This window comes from Elephas maximus, chromosome 22, assembly GCF_024166365.1.
Source record: "Elephas maximus indicus isolate mEleMax1 chromosome 22, mEleMax1 primary haplotype, whole genome shotgun sequence".
Classification (NCBI taxonomy): domain Eukaryota; kingdom Metazoa; phylum Chordata; class Mammalia; order Proboscidea; family Elephantidae; genus Elephas; species Elephas maximus.
In genome coordinates this window covers 26,434,217-26,454,412 of record NC_064840.1, presented here as the reverse complement: position 1 = coordinate 26,454,412, position 20,196 = coordinate 26,434,217, and the positions used below count along the sequence as shown (strand labels likewise).

The 20,196-nt window shown below is 40.6% G+C and overlaps 1 protein-coding gene across 4 annotated transcripts in view; it reads left to right on the top strand.

Annotated features, from left to right (window-relative positions):
* HORMAD2 (HORMA domain containing 2) overlaps window positions 1–20,196 on the top strand; it is a 179,801-nt gene that overhangs the window by 33,339 nt on the left and 126,266 nt on the right. The window contains exon 1 of one of the 4 annotated variants that reach the window (XM_049866862.1): window positions 17,405–17,464. The exons of the other annotated variants lie outside the window; for them this stretch is intronic. The gene's annotated coding sequence lies outside the window, so the exon portion shown is untranslated. Of the gene's footprint in view, window positions 1–17,404; window positions 17,465–20,196 lie in introns of those variants that run through there. 4 annotated transcript variants of the gene reach the window in all.

Genomic DNA, 20,196 nt, shown 5'->3' with positions numbered 1-20,196 from the left:
GTTTACTGGGTAGAGTAGGAGCTCTGGTGGTGCAGTGTTTAAGAGCTTGGCTGCTAACCAAAAGATGAGCAGTTCAAATCCACCAGCCACTCCTTGGAAACCCAACGGGGCAGTTCTACTCTGTCCTATAGGGTTGCTATGAGTTGGAATCAACTAGAGAACAACGGGCTTGGTTTTTTTTTTTTTTTGGTAGAGTAGGCTGTATAAGAAACTGCCAAATAATAATGTATGAGAATTCCAGTTACTCCATACCCTCAAAAACACTTGATAATGACAGGTTAAAAAATTTTACTCATTCTGCTGAATGTGCAGGGTATCTCTTTGTGGTTTTAATTTGCATTTCTTTGATGAGATACTATTTTGGGTGCCTTTAAATATGCTTATTGGCCATTTGAATATCTTCTTTTGTGAAATGCTTATTTAGATCTTTTCTCATTTTTATTTATTTATTTAATTTATTGTGCTTTAAGTGAAAGTTCTTTCCTCCTTTTTTAATTGAATGTTTGTCTTATTGATTTGTAGGAGTTTTTGGTATGTTCTGTATGAGTTCTTTATCAGTGTGTAGTTTGCCTATTTACTCTGTTAATGATGTCCTTTGATGATCAGATGTTCTTAATTTTAATTAAGCCCATTTTTATCAATTTTTCTTTTATGGTTTAGTGTGCTTTCTGATCTAATTAAGAAATCTTTACCTACTCCAATATCAGAAAAATATTCTCTTACGTTTTTAGGCTAATATGATTGATTTAGCTTTTGTATTCAGGTTTATGATACACCTAAACAATTTTTTTGTGTATACTGTGAGTTAATTTTTGTGTATAGTTTGAGTTAAGGGTCAGGGTTCATTTTTTTCATATATATCTAATTGCTCAACATCATTTATTAAAAAGCCATCTTTCTACTGGTAAGGAGTGAGCTTCTTGGCTCAAGTAGACACAGGAGACTATATGGACAGATCCTGTCTGGAGGCGTGATTAGAAGGTAGAAGGAGACAGGAGCTGGCTGAATGGACATGGGGAATATAGGGTGGAGGGGAGGAATGTTCTGTCTCATTAGGGGGAGAGCAGCTACAAGTACATAGCAAGGTGTACATAAATTTCTGTATGAGAGACTGACTTGATTTGAAAACTTTCACTTAAAGCACAATAAATAAAAAAAATTGAAACAAAACAAAACCATCTTTCCCCTACATAATTAGTGGCACCGTTGATATAAATCAAGAGCACATTTATTTGTACATGTATTTCTTGACTCTTTATGCTGTTCCAGTAGTCTACTTGTCTATCTTGCTCCAAAAGTACCCTGCTTTAATTGCTATAGCTTTATAGTAAATCTTGAAATCTGGAGGTGGCCTACTTTGTTTTTCTTTATCAAGATTTCTTGGACATTCTAGATTCTTTGTAAGTCTATACCAATTTTGACTCAGTCATTTTTAAGAGTATAAAGGTATCCTGAGACCAAAATGTTTGAGACCTGCTGGTTTACAGCATGGCTCAAAGGCCAGAAGCCCAAGATCAAATCTCAAATTCCATCATTTATTAGCTGTGGGACCCTGGCCAATAATTTAATTTTTCCATGCCTCTGTGTCTTCATCTGTAAGTTGGGACAATTGTAGTACCTATAGCATACCATTGTGCTTGTCAATTATTAAGCACTGATTTGTACACTTTAAAGGTGTGAATTTTATGGCATGTGAATTATATCTCCATAAAAAGTAAATTAAAAAAAGAGGGTGATTTCTGTATGTACATTATACTTGAATAAAAAGTCCACACACATACAAAAAGATAATGGTTTCAAATTAGGATAAATGGAAAAATAGCAGTATGATTGACAGAAACAGGAAATTTGCAATGCATCTTTTCAAAGCTCAACCCCGTTACGTGTAAGTTGAACTCCTTCCAGTTGATTGCTTGGATAATATTTGAGATTCTTTCAATAACATATGTACATTCATTCAACATGTATTTATTGAACATGTTTATATCTAGGCAAGGAGCCCCGGTGGCACAATGGCTAAGTAGTTGGCTGCTAACTGAAAGGTGGGCAGTTCAAACTCAACTGTTGCTCCAAGGGAGAAAGATGTTGCAGTCTGCGTCTGTAAAGATTACGGGCTTGGAAACTCTATGGGGCAGTTCTACTCTGTCCTATTAGGGTCGCTATGAGTTGGAATTGACTCGATGGTGACAGGTTTGGTTTGGTTTTATATCTAGGCACTCCAACAAAAAATGAGCCGCAGGGGTCCACAGGTTGCTGATGAAGAGTTCATACTTTGGATTCTCCCAATGCCTCTTCCTACAGTAAATCTTGCTGTGCTGTGCACTGGTATGATAAAGGTTAACATAGCTGATAGCACGTGTGAGACTATAGCTTTCACAGAAGTCTGGCTTTCTGGGAGGAAGAGAGTTCCCTTAGGTCTAAGATACAGCAAAACTGTAAATGATGTCTTCTTGCAATTCTCTTCTTCCTTTCCAAATTTAATGCTATGTAGGTAATTTTCCTGTGATGTCTTACACACTTTCCAATTGTTTAACCGTTCTCTTGGTGGGAAGGAATTGTTTTTTGTTTGTTTGTTTAATGAGAAGAGATGTCAGAAATGTCTGCCTCAGTTAGATTTCTTGTTTTACTGTGTCCAGTTCATGCTGAGATCATAAAAATTCATTATCTTAAATTAGGGACCTTCTCAGTCAGAGGTCATTCGTACTTACAAATTTCTCATTAGGTTAGTACAACCTAAGGGCAGAAAAAAGCCTCTAATGGCACTGAGGCTGCAATGTAATCTCATAGGTGTTCTAAAACATTTTTGGTAGTTGCCACTTTCCAAGCATCAAAAGGTATAGAAAGCAAAGGGCCTTGAAATGCGGGTTGTCAGTCGTGTGATGAATTTTGAACACCACCTCATCTTAGATCTTTCTGCAGAAACAGCAGTCACGGCAAGCCAGTTTTAAGTTGAATTCACTTGGAACTTTTGCCATTAAATGACAAACATTAAGAGGAATAACATCATTTTATATGTCAGCAAAACTTCATGTTCAGCAGAAAAGAGAGCCAAGTAGCCAAACAGAACATTTTCATAGTGTTTGAGACTTCAATACCTTCCCCTCCAACATTTCTTCGTAGGCGTGCTCAAGGAGGCAGCCGCCTGTCACTTACAGCCCCTGTCATTTCCTGTTCCAGTTCATTAAACCCTAGGCTTTTCCCAAATCACACAACCCACAGGGAGATCCTTCTGCCAGTCAGAAGAAGATCAATTTAAAGGCTGCAGAAACTGAGTGGGCACGAAGGCCATAATAAATTGTCACTGACGCATGGAATTGTATTTTGCAGGGAGGCAGTCTGTGGGCAAAAGCAGTAGGAGTTTATACTTAGAACTCACAGTCTGGACTTAGTTCATAGTGGCTGGCTTCTCTTTGGCTGTGAAAGGATGGATAAAGTTCAGAAGCTAAAGTCAAGTTGGCAACCTTTGTCGCTCTCTAAAAAATACCCCAAATAAGTTAGGCAACATAATCAGGTTACACACAGAGGCTTGATTCTAAGCTCCAGTTCTCTCAACCATTTTGCCTTTATTTTCTTGTCAGCAATGCTTAAAATTCTAGGACTCTAGAGTCACATTCATAAACATATTTACAAACACCACTGACCAAAAGAAATCACAGAGCTACTGTATGCCCCAGTAGAGAACAGGATATAATAATACCATAATGCAAAAACGAGAGAGCTTGAAATAACCCAGCTGGCACGAGACAGCCACGTTGGATTTAACCCTAGGGAGGAAGAAGACAAAATGAAAAGGGACTCTACTCGGCTCTCTTCTTAACCAGGAGGGAGGCAGCTGGGATTGCAAAGGCAGCATTTAGGTTTCAGGAGTGTGTTGCTGCAAGGAGTGAAGAGAAAGGATCTTATGCTTCCATTGCTCTCTTGGTTTTTAAGTGAGGAGCAAAATGCTGCTTTGATTGGTTTGAAGTAGTCTAATCATTGCCAAAAAATGGGTAAAGGAAATTATATGCACAGGCTCTGCTCCTAAAAATGCTACTTGCTTTGTAAAGTCTTCTTGATTCCCTATTCAGAATGGATAGCTTCCTTCTCTACATTCTGTTATACACTTTGTATCTCCATTAATACTTAGAGAGATTATTCTCTGTGTGAGCAATATGTTTATAGGTCTCTCTCTCTCTCTCTCACTAAACTGTAAATTTCCACAGCTCAGGGACCAAGTCATTATCTCTCAGGTCCCCAGGGCCAAGGAGAGTGTTTTATAAATTCTAGGTGCAAAATAAATGCTTGATTCTTCGAGACCTAGGTTTTGATAATGGATTTTTAGATATGACACCAAAAGCTGGCACAAAGAATGTACATTTGACTTCATTACAATTAAAAACTTTTGTGCACCAAAGAACTTTATCAAGAAAGAGACAACCCACAGAATGGGAGAAAATATTTGGGAACCATATAGCTGCTAGGGGTTTAATATCCAGAATATAAAAAGAACTCCTACAACAAATAGATGCAACACTGGAGGCGCTCATTTTTCTATGCCAAGAAATTTCGAAGATAGCTACCTGATAAACTGACTGGAAGAGACGCATATTTGTGCCCTCTCCAAAGAAAGGCCATTCAGCAGATTGGTTTGTTCTTTTGGCAGTCCATGGTTGTCATGGACTGAATTATGTCCCCCCAAAAATGTTTGTATCAACTTGGTTAGGCCATGATTCCCAGGATTCTATGGTTGTCCCCCATTTTGTGACTGTGATTTTGTTAAAAGGGTTAGGGTGGGATTGTAACACCCTTACCAGGTCACATCCCAGATTCAATGTAAAGGGAGTTTCCCTGGGGTATGGCCTGCACCACCTTTTATCTCTCAAGAGCTTTAAGTGAAAGTTTACAATTCAAGTCAGTTTCTTATACAAAAACTTATACACACATTGGTATGTGACCCTAGTTGCTCTCCTTATAATGTGACAGCACACTCCTTCCCTCCACCCTATGTTTCCCTTGTCCAATCAACCAGCTCCTGTCCCCCTCTGCCTTCTCATCTGGCCTCCAGACAGGAGCTGCCCACATAGTCTCATGTGTCTACTTAAGCTGATAAGCACATTCCTCACCAGTATCATTTTATGTCCTATAGTCCAGTCTTATCTTTGTCTGAAGAGTTGGCACGTCTTTTGATTTCTTGACTGCTGCTTCCATGGGTGTCAATAGTGGATCCAAGTAAAAGGAAATCCTTGACAACTTCAATCTTTTCTCCGTTTATCATGATGTTGCTTATTGGTCCAGTTGTGAGAATTTTTGTTTTATGTTGAGGCGTAATCCATACTGAAGTCTGTGGTCTTTGATCTCCATCACTAAGTGCTTCAAGTCCTCTTCACTTTCAGCAAAGCAAGGTTGTGTCATCTGCGTATCGCAGGTTGTTAATGAGTCTTCCTCCAATCCTGATGCCCTGTTATTCTTCATATAGTCCAGCTTCCCGGATTATTTGCTCAGCATACAGATTGAATAGGTGTGGTGAAAGGATACAACCCTGGCACACACCTTTCCTGACTTTAAACCACATAGTATCCTTTTGTTCTGTCCGAACAACTGCCTCTTGTTCTACGCACAGGTTCCTCATGAGCACAATTAAGTGTTCTGGAATTCCCATTCTTTGCAATGTTATCCATAATTTTTTATGATCCACACATGCCTTTGTATAGTCAATAAAACACAGGTAAACATCCTTCTGGTATTTTCTGCTTTCAGCCAGGATCCATCTCACATCAGCAATGATATCCCTGGTTCCACGTCCTCTTCTGAATCCGGCTTGAATTTCTGGCAGTTCCCTGTTGATATACAGCTGCAGCCGCTTTTGAATGATCTTCAGCAAAATTTTGCTTGTGTGTGATATTAACGATATTATTTGATAATTTCCTCATTTGGCTGGATCACTTTTCATGGGCAACAATTGTTTAGCTTAATTAGTAAAGAATGTTTGCCTTGAGCATTGTGCTGTTTTAAAGAATTATCTGTGTGTGAATGAACTGACAATAGCAACTCAAGAGGTTAGATGAGAAGCTTAGAGGACAGTGAGTTTATGTTAATGGTGGTGGAATAATTTGGAAAAGGGTAGCAAAAATTGCTGCACAACTTGAAGAATGTAATCAATGTCACTTAATTGTAATGTTGACATTGTTAAATTGGTGTATGTTTTGCTGTGTATATTTTCACACACACACACACACAAACTTTACAAATCACAACAGAATATAGTCCAAATAAAATATTGTATATCCATACAATGGAATATTATTCAGCCATGAAAAGAAATGACATTCTGATACATATTACGACATGGATGAACCTTGAAAACATTATGCTGAAAGAAACAAGTCAGAGACAAAAGAACAAATATTGTATGATCCCACTTATATGAAATATCTAAAATAAGTAAATGCATACAGAGAAAAAAGTTTATTACTGGTTACCAGGGATTGGGGGGAGTAAAAATTAGGGAGTTGTTAAGGGGTACCAAGTTTCTGTTTAGGGTGATGAAAAGCATTTTTAAGTGCATAGTGGTAATGGCTGCACAACAATGCGAATGCAATTACAAAGTGCCGTAGAGTCGATTCCAACTCATAGCGACCCTATAGGACAGAGTAGAACTGCCCCATAGAGTTTCCGAGGAGCGCCTGGCAGATTCGAACTGCCGACCCTTTGGTTAGCAGCTATAGCACTTAACCAGTACGCCACCAGGGTTTCCATGAATACAATTAATGCTACTGAATTGTACACTTAAAAACGGTTATAATGGCAACTATTTAGTTATATATATTTTACCACAATAAAATTTAAAAATAAATGTTTGATGAATTAATAAATATGGTAGTGTTAGCTTCACGATGGCTGGAAGTTATGAAAATTTTAAGAATTCTAATAAAAGTTGAAAGCAAGCTGGAAAAAAGAAACCACTCTTCCTCCTTAGCTGCTCCCTCTACCTCAATCTCTTTTCTCTGCATTTGGTACCATGATTATGTACATTGGAGGGGAAGGCACATTTAGAAATATCCTCCTGGGTATATATATTATATTCAATATGTCTATTTAAATAGACAAATAAGCCATCTTTCAGAGAAGGTTTCCAAGGTTAAACAGGCCTTGATGGGGAAAATTTCAAGCAGCCCAGGTAGGCAAAAGTATCTTCACTTTCCTTGAGGCGGTGTGCTGTCAGATGCCTCAGAAGAAACTCCAAGATTCTAAAAGTTGAGAGAATGGCACCACAAGGCTCTATTACAAGGTGCTGCCTATAAAAAATGAACAAGTCTTTATAAGTGAGAAGGAAAAATGGTCTTTAGCCTTGGAAGGCCTAATTATTAGAGACTGATCAGTGAGGAAGAGTGATAACTATTTCAGGTACACATAGTGTAAGATTCACTACTGAAAGTCTCTTGAGATACAGGTTTCTTGGGCTAGAGGGGACCAGTATTCTTGAAAATTAAAAAAAAGAAACCCACAATGCAATTGGATACAAAAGTCATATGTCCCAGTCTTTTCATATACACTATATAAGCAAGGCTACAATATCTTAAATAGGGCTGCAGCTGTTTTCTTTCATACCAATGACTTTTGACATAAATACACTGACAAATGTGGAAACCAGTAGCAATGGAGTAAGCCTAAAGAGAGAATGGACATTAGGCAATAAAAGTCATTGCAAAAAGAATTTTCCCTCTTTTCACCTGTTTCAAGCGTTATTTTACTACCGGGCATAAGGTTTGTCAAAACTTTAACAATTGGCAAATTCTAACCTATCTTCACTATTGCAACTCGAGGCTTGAATTTTTTCTCCAGTTCTTTCAGCTTGAGAAATGCCGAGCGTGTTCTTCCCTTTTGGTTTTCTATCTCCAGCTTTTTGCACGTCTTTATAATACTTTACTTTGTCTTTCGAGGCGCCCTTTGAAATCTTCTGTTCAGTTCCTTTCCTTCCTTTTCCTTAGCTGCTCGACGCTCAAGAGCAAGTTTCAGAGTCTCCTCTGACATCCATCTTGGTCTTTTCTTTCTTTTCTGTCTTTTCAGTGACCTCTTGGTTTCTTCATGGATGATGTCCTTGATGTCATTCCACAACTCGTCTGGTCTTCAGTCACTAGTGTTCACTGCATCAAATCTATTCTTCAGATGGTCTCTAAATTCAGGTGGGATATACTCAAGGTCATATTTTGGCTCTCGTGGACTTGCTCTGATTTTCTTCAGTTTCAGCTTGAACTTGCATATGAGCAATTGATGGTCTGTTCCACAGTCGTCCCCTGGCCTTGTTCTGACTGATATTGAGCTTTTCCATCGTCTCTTTCCACAGATGTAGTCAATTTGATTTCCGTGTGTTCCATCTGGAGAGGTCCATGTGTATTTGCAATGAAGAAGTCGTTGGTCTTGCAAAATTCTATCATTTGATCTCCGGCATTGTTTCCATCACCAAAGCCATATTTTCCAACTACTGATCCTTTTTCTTTTTTTCCAACTTTCACATTCCAATTGCCAGTAATTATCAATGCATCTTGATTGCATGTTTGATCAATTTCAGACTGCGGCAGCTGATAAAAATCTTCTATTTCAAGCCTTGAGTTGCAATAGTGAAGGATTCCATGGGGAAAATATTAAACGACGCAGAAAGCATCAAAAGAAGATGGAAGAGATACACAGAGTCATTATACCAAAAAGAATTAGTTGATGTTCAACCATTTCGGGAGGTGGCATATGATCAGGAACCGATGGTACTGAAGGAAGAAGTCCAAGCTATTCTGAAGGCATTGGCGAAAAACAAGGCTCCAGGAATTGATGGAATAACAATTGAGATGTTTCAACAAATAGATGCAGTGCTGGAGGTGCTCACTCATCTATGCCAAGAAATAGGGAAGACAGCTTCCTGGCCAACTGACTGGAACAGATTCATATTTATGCCTATTCCCAAGAAAAGTGACCCAACCGAATGTGGAAATTATAGAACAATATCATTAATATCACACGCAAGCACAATTTTGCTGAAGATCATTCAAAAACGGCTGCAGCAGTATACCAACAGGGAATGGCCAGAAATTCAGGCCAGATTCAGAAGAGGACGTGGAACCAGGGTTATCATTGCTGATGTCAGATGGATCCTAGCTGAAAGCAGAGAATACCAGAAGGATGTTTACCTGTGTTTTATTGACTACGCAAAGGCATTCGACTGTGCGGATCACAACAAACTATGGATAACATTGTGAAGAATGGGAATTCCAGAACACTTAATTGTGCTCATGAGGAACCTTTACATAGAACAAGAGGCAGTTGTTTGGATAGAACAAGGGGATACTGTTTGGTTTAAAGTCAGGAAAGGTGTGTGTCAGGGTTGTATTCTTTCACCATACCCATTTAATCTGTATGATGAGCAAATAACCTGAGAAGCTGGACTATATGAAGAACGGAGCATCAGGATTGGAGGAAGACTCATTAACAACCTGCATTATGCAGATGACACAACCTTGCTTGCTGAAAGTGAAGAGGACTCGAAGCACTTACTAATGAAGATCAAAGACCACAGCCTTCAGTATGGATTACACCTCAACATAAAGAAAACAAAAATCCTCACAACTGGACCAATGAGCAACATCATGATAAACGGAGAAAAGATTGAAGTTGTCAAGGATTTCATTTTACTTAGATCCACAACCAACAGCCATGGAAGCAGCAGTCAAGAAATCAAAAGACGCATTGCATTGGGTAAATCTGCTGCAAAGGACCTCTTCAAAGTGTTGAAGAGCAAAGATGTCACCCTGAAAACTAAGGTGCGCCTGACCCAAGCCATGGTATTTTCAATCACATCATATGGATGTGAAAGCTGGGCAATGCATAAGGAAGACTGAAGAAGAACTGACACTTTGTATTGTGATGTTTGTGAAGAATATTTAATATACCATGGACTGCCAAAAGAACGAAAAAATCTGTCTCAGAAGAAGTGCAGCCAGAATGCTCCTTAGAAGCAAGGATGGCGAGACTGCGTCTTACAAACTTTGGACATGTTGTCAGGAGGGATCAGTCCCTGGAGAAGGACATCATGCTTGGCACAGTACAGGGTCAGCGGAAAAGAGGAAGACCCTCAACGAGGTGGATTGACACAGTGGCTACAACAATGAGCTCAAGCATAATTACAATTATAAGGATGGCACAGGACCGGGCCGTGTTTCGTCCTGTTGTGCATAGTCGCTATGAGTCGGAACTGACTTGATGGCACCTAACAAAACAACAACCTATCTTAGTTATTTAGTGCTGCTATTTTTTTTTTTTTATAACAGCTCTGGTAGCGTAGTGGTTAAAAGCTCAGCTGCTAACCAAAAGATTGGTGGTTCAAATCCACAAGTGGATGGCATTAACAAACAGAAATTTTATTCTGTCACAGTTTAGGAGGCTAGAGGTCCAAATTCAGGGCACCGGCTCTAGGGGAAGGCTTTGTTCTCTGTATTAGCTCTGGGGGAAGGTCCTTGTCTCTGTTCAGCTTGTTTCCTGGTTCCTTGGAGATCGCTGGTGGCTTGGCATATCTCTTCCCCCCTCTCTTCCTCTCTCTTTCATGTTTAATCTCTTTTATATCTCAAAAAAGATTGACTGAAGAAACATCTACGCTAATCTTGCCTCATTAGCATACAAAGACAACCCATTCCCAACCACAGGCATAGACCAAAAACCTGTTGCCACTGAGTTGGTTCTGACTCACAGTGGCCCTACAAAATAGAGTAGAACTTCCCCATAGTGTTTCTAAGGACCGCCTGGTGAATTTGAACTGCAAACCTTTTGGTTAGCAGCCATAGCACTTAACCACTATGCTACCAGGGTTTAGCATAGGAATTGCAATACATATTTCTTGGGGACACAATTCAGTTCATAACATGACGTATGTCAAAATTCTAGGTATTTGGAAATTTCTAAACAATGATCAAAGACCACAGCCTTCAGTATGGATGACACCTCAAGAGAAAGAAAACAAAAATCTTCACAACTGGACCAATAAACAACGTCATGATAAATGGAGAAAAGACTGAAGTGGTCAAGGATTTCATTTTACTTGGATCCACAATCAACACCCATGGAAGCGGCACTTAAGAAATCAAACTATGCATTGCATTGGGCAAATTTGCTGCAAAAGACCGCTTTAGAGTGTTAAACAGCAACGATATCACTTTGAAGACTAAGGGGTGCCTGACCCCAGCCACGGTGTTTTCGGTCACTTCATATGCATGCGGAAGCTGGACGAAGAATAAGGACGACCGAAAAAGAACTGATGCTTTTGAATTGTGGTGTTGGTGATGAATATTAAATATACAATGGACTGCCAAAAGAACGAACAAATCTCTCTTGGAAGAAGTACAGCCAGAATGCCTATTAGAAGCAAGGATGGCGAGGCTATGTCATATACTTTGGACATGTTCTCAGGAGGGATCAGTCCCTGGAGAAGGACATTGTGCTTGGTAAAGTAGAGGGTCAGAGAAAAAGAGGAAGACCCTCGACAAGATGGATGTTGCGGCTGCAACAGTGGGCTCAGACATAATTACTGTGAGTATGTTGTAGGACCAGGCAGTGTTTTGTTCTGTTGTGTCTAGGGTCGCTATGAGTCGGAATCGACTCGGCAGCACCTAACAACGGCAATGATCAATTTCTACCACAATGTGTATTTTTCCCTTCCAAAGCAAACAAGGTATTTTGCTTTGACAGGTACAATTCCAGTTCTTATCACTGAAAGGTACAAAAGAAGCTGAGAAATTGTCTGAATATTGTGTAACACTTTAGAGTTCATTAGGCCATTATCCCCAGGGATGGATTTAATCAGAAGATGAAGAGTACAAGCTCAAAAACCTTTTAATTGACAAGAATCAAGTCTTTGGCTTAGAGTTTCTGTGTTTGAGTTGAAAGTTGGGTTCACAGAAAAGTAATCAGAAACTAGCCTGGCTAGAGACAAGACAGAGCCTTGAAACGGAAGGTGTGAGCCCAGGGATTGTACTTCTGACTTAGTCTCTTAATAAGCTTAGGGACCTTGAGGAAGTTACTTAAACTCTTGTCTGTAGAGTGAGGGAACAGACTTTGACGATTTCTAAAGCTCCTTTGAGCACTATCAATTTGTAATGGTCTAATATTTTTCCTTAAATCATTGATTAGTTCATTCAACATCTATGTGAACATAAAAAAAGGAGTAAAATGAATAGTTTTTGCCCTCAAGGAGTTGAAAAGCCAATGAGAAAGGTGAAGGCTTTACCCAAGGCCCCTAGCACAGGGCCAGGCACAGTGCCCATTCATCCACTCAGGTTCTAAACAAAGATGGCAAGGGTATGAGGAGCAAAAAGAGTAGGAGAAACTCCACAGAAACTCTTCTAAGGGTGAAAAGGCAATCTACTGTTTCAGTCCACAAATGTTTACCGAGTGCCCACTGCGTGCCAGGCACTGTGCTGCATACTAGGGTGACCAGGCCAGACCGAGCCTCTGATGAAGCTTACTTACATCCTAGTGGTAGAGAAAGACAAACAATGTTACGTGATGGTGAATTTTATATAGAAACTTGGCTAGGTTAGGGTGCCCAGTTGTTTGGTCAAACACTAGTCTAGACTGTGTTATGAAATAATTACATGTGATTAAATCAGTTGGCCTTAAGTAAAGCAGATTACCCCCCATAATGTGTTGGTGCCTCATTCAACTGGTTGAAGGCTTTAAGGTCTCTATTCCTCTAGAGAGCCCTGACTAAAACAGGCTAACAAATAAAGGAAAGTACAGACCATAATTAGTTCTATGAAGGAAACAGAGTAACAAGTGGGAGAGAATAATGGTTTGTACGTTGCCATTAGCATAGGGCTGTGACGGTGGGGGCTCTTTAGATATGATAGTTGGCTGAGCTCGTACCTCAAGGTAGATGAGAGTAAGTCCAGCTAGAATAGAGGGGCTAATAGTTGAGCCAGAAAAAAGCAGGCAAATGCTGAGGCTGGAAAGGGCTGTTGCAAGGAAGACCATCTGTGTGGCTGAAGCTTAAAGAGTAGCTACTTCTGCGAAGTATAGGATTAAAGCAGAGCTTCTCAACCCAGGCCAATTTTGCCTCTGAGAGGACATTTGGCAATGTCTGGAGACATTTTTCGTTGTCAAAAATGAGGGAAGGAAAGAATAAAGTAGGAGGATTCACACTCCCTGACCTCAGAACCTACTATACAGCTACGGCAGACAAAACAGTTTGGTACTGGTACACTCTGAAAGACACATTGACCAATGGAACAGAATCGAAAACCCAGATGTAAATCCATCCACCCATGGTCACCTGATCTTCAACAAGGCCCAAAGTCCATTAAATGGGAAAAAGATAGTCTTTTTAACAGATGGTGCTAGCAAAACTGGATGTCCATCTGTAAAAAATTGAAACAGGACCCATACCTCACACCACACACAAAACCTAATTCAAAATGGGTCAACGACCCTAAATATAAAACAAAAAACTATAAGGATCATAGAAGAAAAATACACTAGAGGCCCTAATATACGGCAGAAACAGCATACAAACCGTAACTAACAATACAAAAACACCAGAAGATAAGCTAGATAACTGGGGTCTTCTAAAAATTAAACACTTATGCTCATCAAAAAAACTTCACCAAAAGAGTAAAAAGACAGCCTGCAGACTGGGAAAAATTTTTGGCTATGACAAATCTGACGAAGGCCTAATCTCTAAAATCTGTAGTAAAATCCAACGCCTCTACAACAAAAAGTCAAATAATACAATTAAAAAATGAGCAAAGGATATGAACAAACACTTCACCAAAGAAGACATTCAGGCTGCTAACAGACACATGAGGAAATGCCTGCGATGAATAACCATTAGAGAAACGAAAATCAAAACTACAATTCAGATATCATCTCACCCCAACACTACCGGGATGAATCAAAAAAAAAGAAAGAAAATAACAAACGTTGGAGAGGCTGCAGGGAAACTGGAAGTCTTATGCACAGCTGGTGGGAATGTAAAATGGTACAACCATTTTGGAAAATGATATGGTGCTTCCTTAAAAAGCTAGAAATACAAATACCATACAATCCAGCAATCCCACTCCTAGGAATATATCCTAGAGAAATAAGAGCCGTCACACCAACAGACATATGCACACCCATGTTCACTGCAGCATTATTCACAATAGCAAAAAGAGGGAAACAACCTAGGTGCTCGTCAACAGATGAATGGATAAACAAACTATGGTACAGACACACAATGGAATACTACACAACAATAAAGAAAAATGATGAATCTGTGAAACCATCACACAACATGGATGAATCTGGAGGGCATTATGCTGAGTAAAATAAGTCAATCGCAAAAGGGCAAACACTGTATGAAGCCACTATTATAAAAACTCCTGAAAAGGTTTACACAGAGTTGGGATTGGTAAAAAAAAAAAAAAAAAAGGAAAAACACTAACTAGACAGTAGATAAGTGGTAACTTTGGTGAAGGGTAAGACAGTACACAATACTGCGGATGTTAGCACAACTTGACTAAGGGAAGGTCATGGAAGCTTCATAGACATATCCAAACTCCCTGAGGGACCAAATTATTGTGCTGTAGGCTGGAAACCATTGTTCTTAGGAGACATCTAGCTCAACCAGCATAACACAGTTTACAAAGAAAATGCTTTACGTCTTACTTTGGTGAGTAGTGTCTGAGGTCTTAAAAGCTTGTGAGTGGCCACCTAAAATACTCCACTGGTCCCACCCCATATGGAGCAAGGGAGAACGAAGAAAACCAAAGACACAAGGGAATATTAGTCCAAAGGACTAACAGACCACAACTCCACAGCCTCCGCCAGACTGAGTCCAGCACAACTAGATATTCCCCAGCTACCACTACCAACTGCTGTGACAGGGATCACCATAGAGGTTCCCAGACATAGGTAGAGAAAAATGTAGAACAAAATTCTAACTCACAAAAGACCAGACTTACTGGTCTAACAGAGACTGGAGAAACCCCGAGAGTATGGCCCCCAGACACCGTTTTAACTTAATACTGAAGTCACTCCTGAAGGTCACTCTTCAGCCAAAGATTAGACAGTCCCATAAAACAAAATGAGACTAAATGGGCCTCACCAGCCCAGTAACAAGGACGAGAAGGCAGGAGGAGACAGGAAAGCTGGTAATGGGGAACCCAAGGTAGAGAAGGGGAGTGTTGATATGTCGTGGGGTTGGCAACCAATGTCACAAAACAATGTATTAATTGTTTAATGAGAAACTAATTTGCTCTGTAAACCATCTAAATTGCAATAAAAAAATGGGGGAGGGAATTTTTTTTTACAGCAAGTAAAAAAAAAAAATGGGTGGAATGGTACTACTGTCAAAATAAAAAAATCTGAATTAAAGGAATGTAACAGCCCCAAATTTGGTTTTAGTCATGATGTTATACCCATTGCCGTTGAGTCAGGTTATAACAAATGTTTTTATCAACTTGCATCTTTTTTTCTGCCTTTCCTGCAGAAACAAAATGAGAAGAGGTTTCAACTGGCCTGCTGCTTCATCTACTCTCTTAGGAAATCCTTGCAGGTGTTCAAAGGACTCTAAGTCCTGAGGTAGTCCTTGGGAAGGCCCAAATGGTCTACTGTAGTTCCTCTCTGTTCCTCCCCCTGCTAGTATTTTAAACTTTGGGACAAACCACGCACAGACACACACACAGACACACACACACACCAAGCCCGATAATTTGCATGGTTAAACAGATACAATTCTTTCACTGGTGACCACACGTCTAACCACCCCCAGTGGTCAGTGGAGAAATCTACACTATAATCCATGCAGTAGGTCAGTAGCCCCTGAAATATAAAACTGACTGGGAAGGGACTTCCTGGTCCCTCACCCACAGTACAAAGTGAGGGCAAGAGTAGAAAAGTCTCTCTCTCTGCCTGTACAGCTTTTGAGCTAGGGGAGACTGCTTGTCATGAAACTGTTCGCTGTTTTCTGTGGGTAACTAAATGGCTTTCATTTGCCAACACTCTATAAGCGTCTTATATGTGCGGCTTGGTCAGTCTAGATGGACGTATTTGATGTTACTGGTTGGGGGGCCTCATCCTAGTAGTCTTGTGGCTGCTTGGGATCTTCTGACTGCCTCTGAGACAATCTGCTTTGGTCACACTGACTTCATTAACCTTTGAAAGGCTTCAACCAGTTGCTGTAGTTTCTGACTCAGGGTGACCCCCCGTGTGTCAAAGTAGAAGTGTGCTCTACAGACTTTTCAATGGCTGATTTTTTGGAAGTAGACTGCCAGGCCTTTCTTCTGAGGTACCTCTGGGTGGACCCCAACCTCAAACCTACTGCCTAAGGCTTAGCTCTTTTGCACTACCCAGGGATTCCCAGGTACTAAATAAATATGTACCCAAACACAGGAGCAAGGACCTGAGGGGACACACCCCCAACTGCTTACAAGGGCTACCTCTGTGAAACGGACTAAGACTAGGAACAGTGTAATTTATGGATGTTTTATTTATTTATTTTTTTATTTACATAATTAATGTTCAAAGTAATGCAAAATCATGTCTAGGTGTAGGGAAGAAGCTGAAAATGTTCTCAAGGGCTGGAAACTTTGCCCTCCGAACCTCTAACTCAGCCTTTCCCGCTGACTGGGTGCCTCCAGGCTCTGACTCCCCTCTTCCAGGCCGTCCAGCGCTGACCTCAGGCCTCAGAGCGCCCCCCCAGATCCGGGCCCTGGCCGGCATCAGCCCCAAGGTCCCTCCGGACTCTAACCCCGCCGGCTTCTGTTCACTCCAGACCCCCCAGCCCTCGTGGGCCTCGCCGCCGCCGCCCAACCTCGGCGGGCAGCCCCTCCACAGGAAGCCCTGCAGCAAGCTCTCCTCGACCTACCGGCTGCTTGGGCCGAAGGCCGGCAGGAGGGCATGGCCAGCCAGACGCCCGAACGCGGCGCCGGCGGCCTCTGCGAGGGCCCGTGCGGCGCTGCAAGCTCGACACCGATCTCTCCCGCCCGGGAGCACGGGGCGAGCCGTCGGAAGCGCGGGAAACGCGGCTGAGGAGGCGCGGCGCCAACAGGCAAGCGGACGAGGAGCATTGACATGCGCTCCAGGGAGGCCAGACACAGAGGCAGCTGGCGGGCCAGGGGCGGTTAGCGGCTGCTCGCCCTATTTTGCATATTCATGAAGCCGAGCAAGGCCGGCCGCCCAGGCAAGCCTAGAGAGTCAATGAATTATTTATGAGGAAACGTCTCGCCCCGCCCAGGAAGGGCTAGTTGATTATTCATGAGCCTGAGGGGCGGGTCTGGGCCGGAAAAGACGGTTGAGGCTCGTCAAAGGGAGGTGTCGTCGAGCTGAGGTGAGGGCCATGTTCTTTATGTTAATTTTTTTCTTTATTTTTTCCTTGAGGCTTTAAGTTTGATTTGGTGCCTGAGATAATCTGAGGAGAAACGGGACGGCGGGAACGCCGGGGTTGAGGAAGACAAAGGGAAGCCTCTAGGTACCATTTTCCCCCAACATTTGACGATGAAAAACTTCACACATAAAAAAAAGTAGAATTGTACTGGGGCCACCCACGTTCCCCCTATTTGGTAGCTTTTCAATCTAGATATTGCACCCCTGAATAGAAAATGGGGTGGAAATGAACATGCCAATCTTGAGGAAAAAGCAGCAATAATTACCCCCCAGGCAGACGACTTCTGTGTATTAGGAGCTTTGGGGTTTTATCTTATGGAGGTCAGATTTTCTGCAGCCATTGAGGTGTTAAAACGTAGCCAACGCTTGGCACAGACCAAGAGGAGAGAGAGAGGTGGGAGTGAGGCCTCACGGGTTGACCTCAGCTCTTCTTTCACTTTCTTGAGGATTTGCCATCTCATCTTTGTAGACTTTAGTTCCCCAAACAATACAGAGGAAAGAGTATCTTGAAACACATGCTTAGTCAATCACTCAAACTGTGGTCAAGTGTGCAGACCATTGGATAGGTTGTACAGCACATCATGTATGGGTTGGTAAAAATGAAGTAAAGGTATGGTTCTTAACCCCTAAAGGGGTTTTCAATCTAATTGGGAGTGATAATCTAATTTCACCCCCACTGGGCCATACATTTCTTGATATTGGAACAGAATTTACATCTTTGTAATCCTGCATGATGACTGGCACATTGTAGTCACCCAGTAAATGTTGAATGAATGAATAATTGAAGTAGTATGCAAAAGATATTAAAAAACCAAAACAGCGTGAACAAATACTCAATGTAGTGGAAACCATTTATTCTGAATGAGCATGAAGTAGGGAAATTATCAGGGCTAAATGAAATTTATTAAAATGATGAATAATAATTTACTGAATTTACTGAATAATTTTCTGCGAAACCTCTAAGTAACTGGTTGACCTTTGGCAAGCCAAGCCCTCTTGCTGGGCCACACTTTCTTCTTCTTTATAGTTTTGTTGTTTTATATTTATATCCATGACCCATTTTAAGGTAATATTTGTGTCTGGTATGAGATTTAGGCCAAAGTCCTTTTTTTTTTTTTTGCCATTTGGATGTCCAATTGTTCCGGCACAATTGGTTGAAAAGACTTTTCTTCGTTCACTGAATTGACTTTCCTCTTCTTTAAAATGAAGGGCTTGGAGTAGTGCAGTAGTATTAGTACATGTTCCGTTCCCTAGCAGCTTTGTGAATCTTTTGTGCCCATTTATGTTGACATGCACTCCCTTTGAATGAAGATTTTTTTTATATCATGTATGTGTAAGGAAGATCATCTGCTTACATTTTAGAATCCAGCTACTGGATATTGTTCACTTGATAGAATTTTCTTGTAAAAAAACAAATGTTTTGGAAGACTGGGAAAGATGGGTGGAAAGTATTAGGAAATCAACCGTCATTGAGTTTGGGCAAATGTAATAAGGACTTTGGTTTTGGCTTTACTCAGAATGGCAAAAAAAAAAAAGTGGTTTAGGCCTTAATAAATTAAACAACAGCTGGTTAATCTTTATCAGATTCACACATGAAAAAAAAAAGGGGGGGGGGTAAAATAGTAATTGTGCCACCATTATAAATAGGGAGTTGAGACACAGGTCAGGAGGTAAACTTAGAGTGAGACTTTATCAGACAGAATACAGAAATCTTGCCTCTTTCTCAACAAGATCTTAATCATTGTCATGGAGTGAACATAAGAAATGTAAGACTGAATAGTCTCAATGCCCTGTGAATTTTCACGTTTATGGATCCAATATGCAAATAAATATATAAATGAAAGGCATTTGAAAGTTAGAATTCTGTTTTTAAAATCCACAGTTATAAAATCTGTCCTAGGTCTTTAGATAATGAGTCAGAGAACAAGGTGATAAAAAAAACAAAACAAAACACCAGAGCTATTCTCTAAGAGTGCGTGATCTGTAGAGTCATACCTCCTGGGACTGTCAGCTTTCAAAATTAAGCAGGGTTTGTACTTGAGTAGGAGACTTCCACAAAACACCTGCTCAAAGGGAAAACACAACAGTAGCAACAGGATAGTTAGAGGTTGCAAGGAGCCTGGCTATTTAAAAAAAAAAAAAATTTTTTTTAAAGGTCTTTTTGCCCTCCTGAAGCAAGTTTGTTCTAGAACACCAGATAGAGACCCTAGGATGTTGAGAAATAAGCAAGCAAGCCCAGCAACTAGGGAGGCACTGGTAGTGTATCTTATTAGAATGAAAACAAAGGAGAATTTCATTTTGTGGAGTCATTGTAGAAAAAGCCCCAAAGCATGAGTCAAAATTTTTAAGTTTTACTGTCAGTTCTGCCACTGAATGACTGACTGACCCTGGGTAAGTCAGTTGATTTCTCTGGACCTTGATTTCCTCATCTAGAAAATAGATAATTTGAGCTGGATGACATTTAAAGTTCCTCCTACTTCTAAAATCCTGTGATTCTTTTCTAGACCCTTAATTCTTCCTTGTTCTTGTGGTGCTTCTTCAACTGACTCAGCAAATATTTATTGAGCACTTACTTTTCCCAGTACTGTGTTGGTACTGAGGGTTCAAGAATGAGCTAAATCAGACAGAAAATATAGGCGCTATTGTATGACTTCACTTATGTGAAATGTCCAGAATAGGAAAATCTATAGAGACAGAAAGCAGATTAGTAGTTGCCAGGGGATGGGAGGAAATGGTAATGGGAAGTGACTGCTAATGGGCATGGGATTTCTTTTTTGAGGTGATGAAAATGTTCTAGAATTAGATGGTGGTAATGAT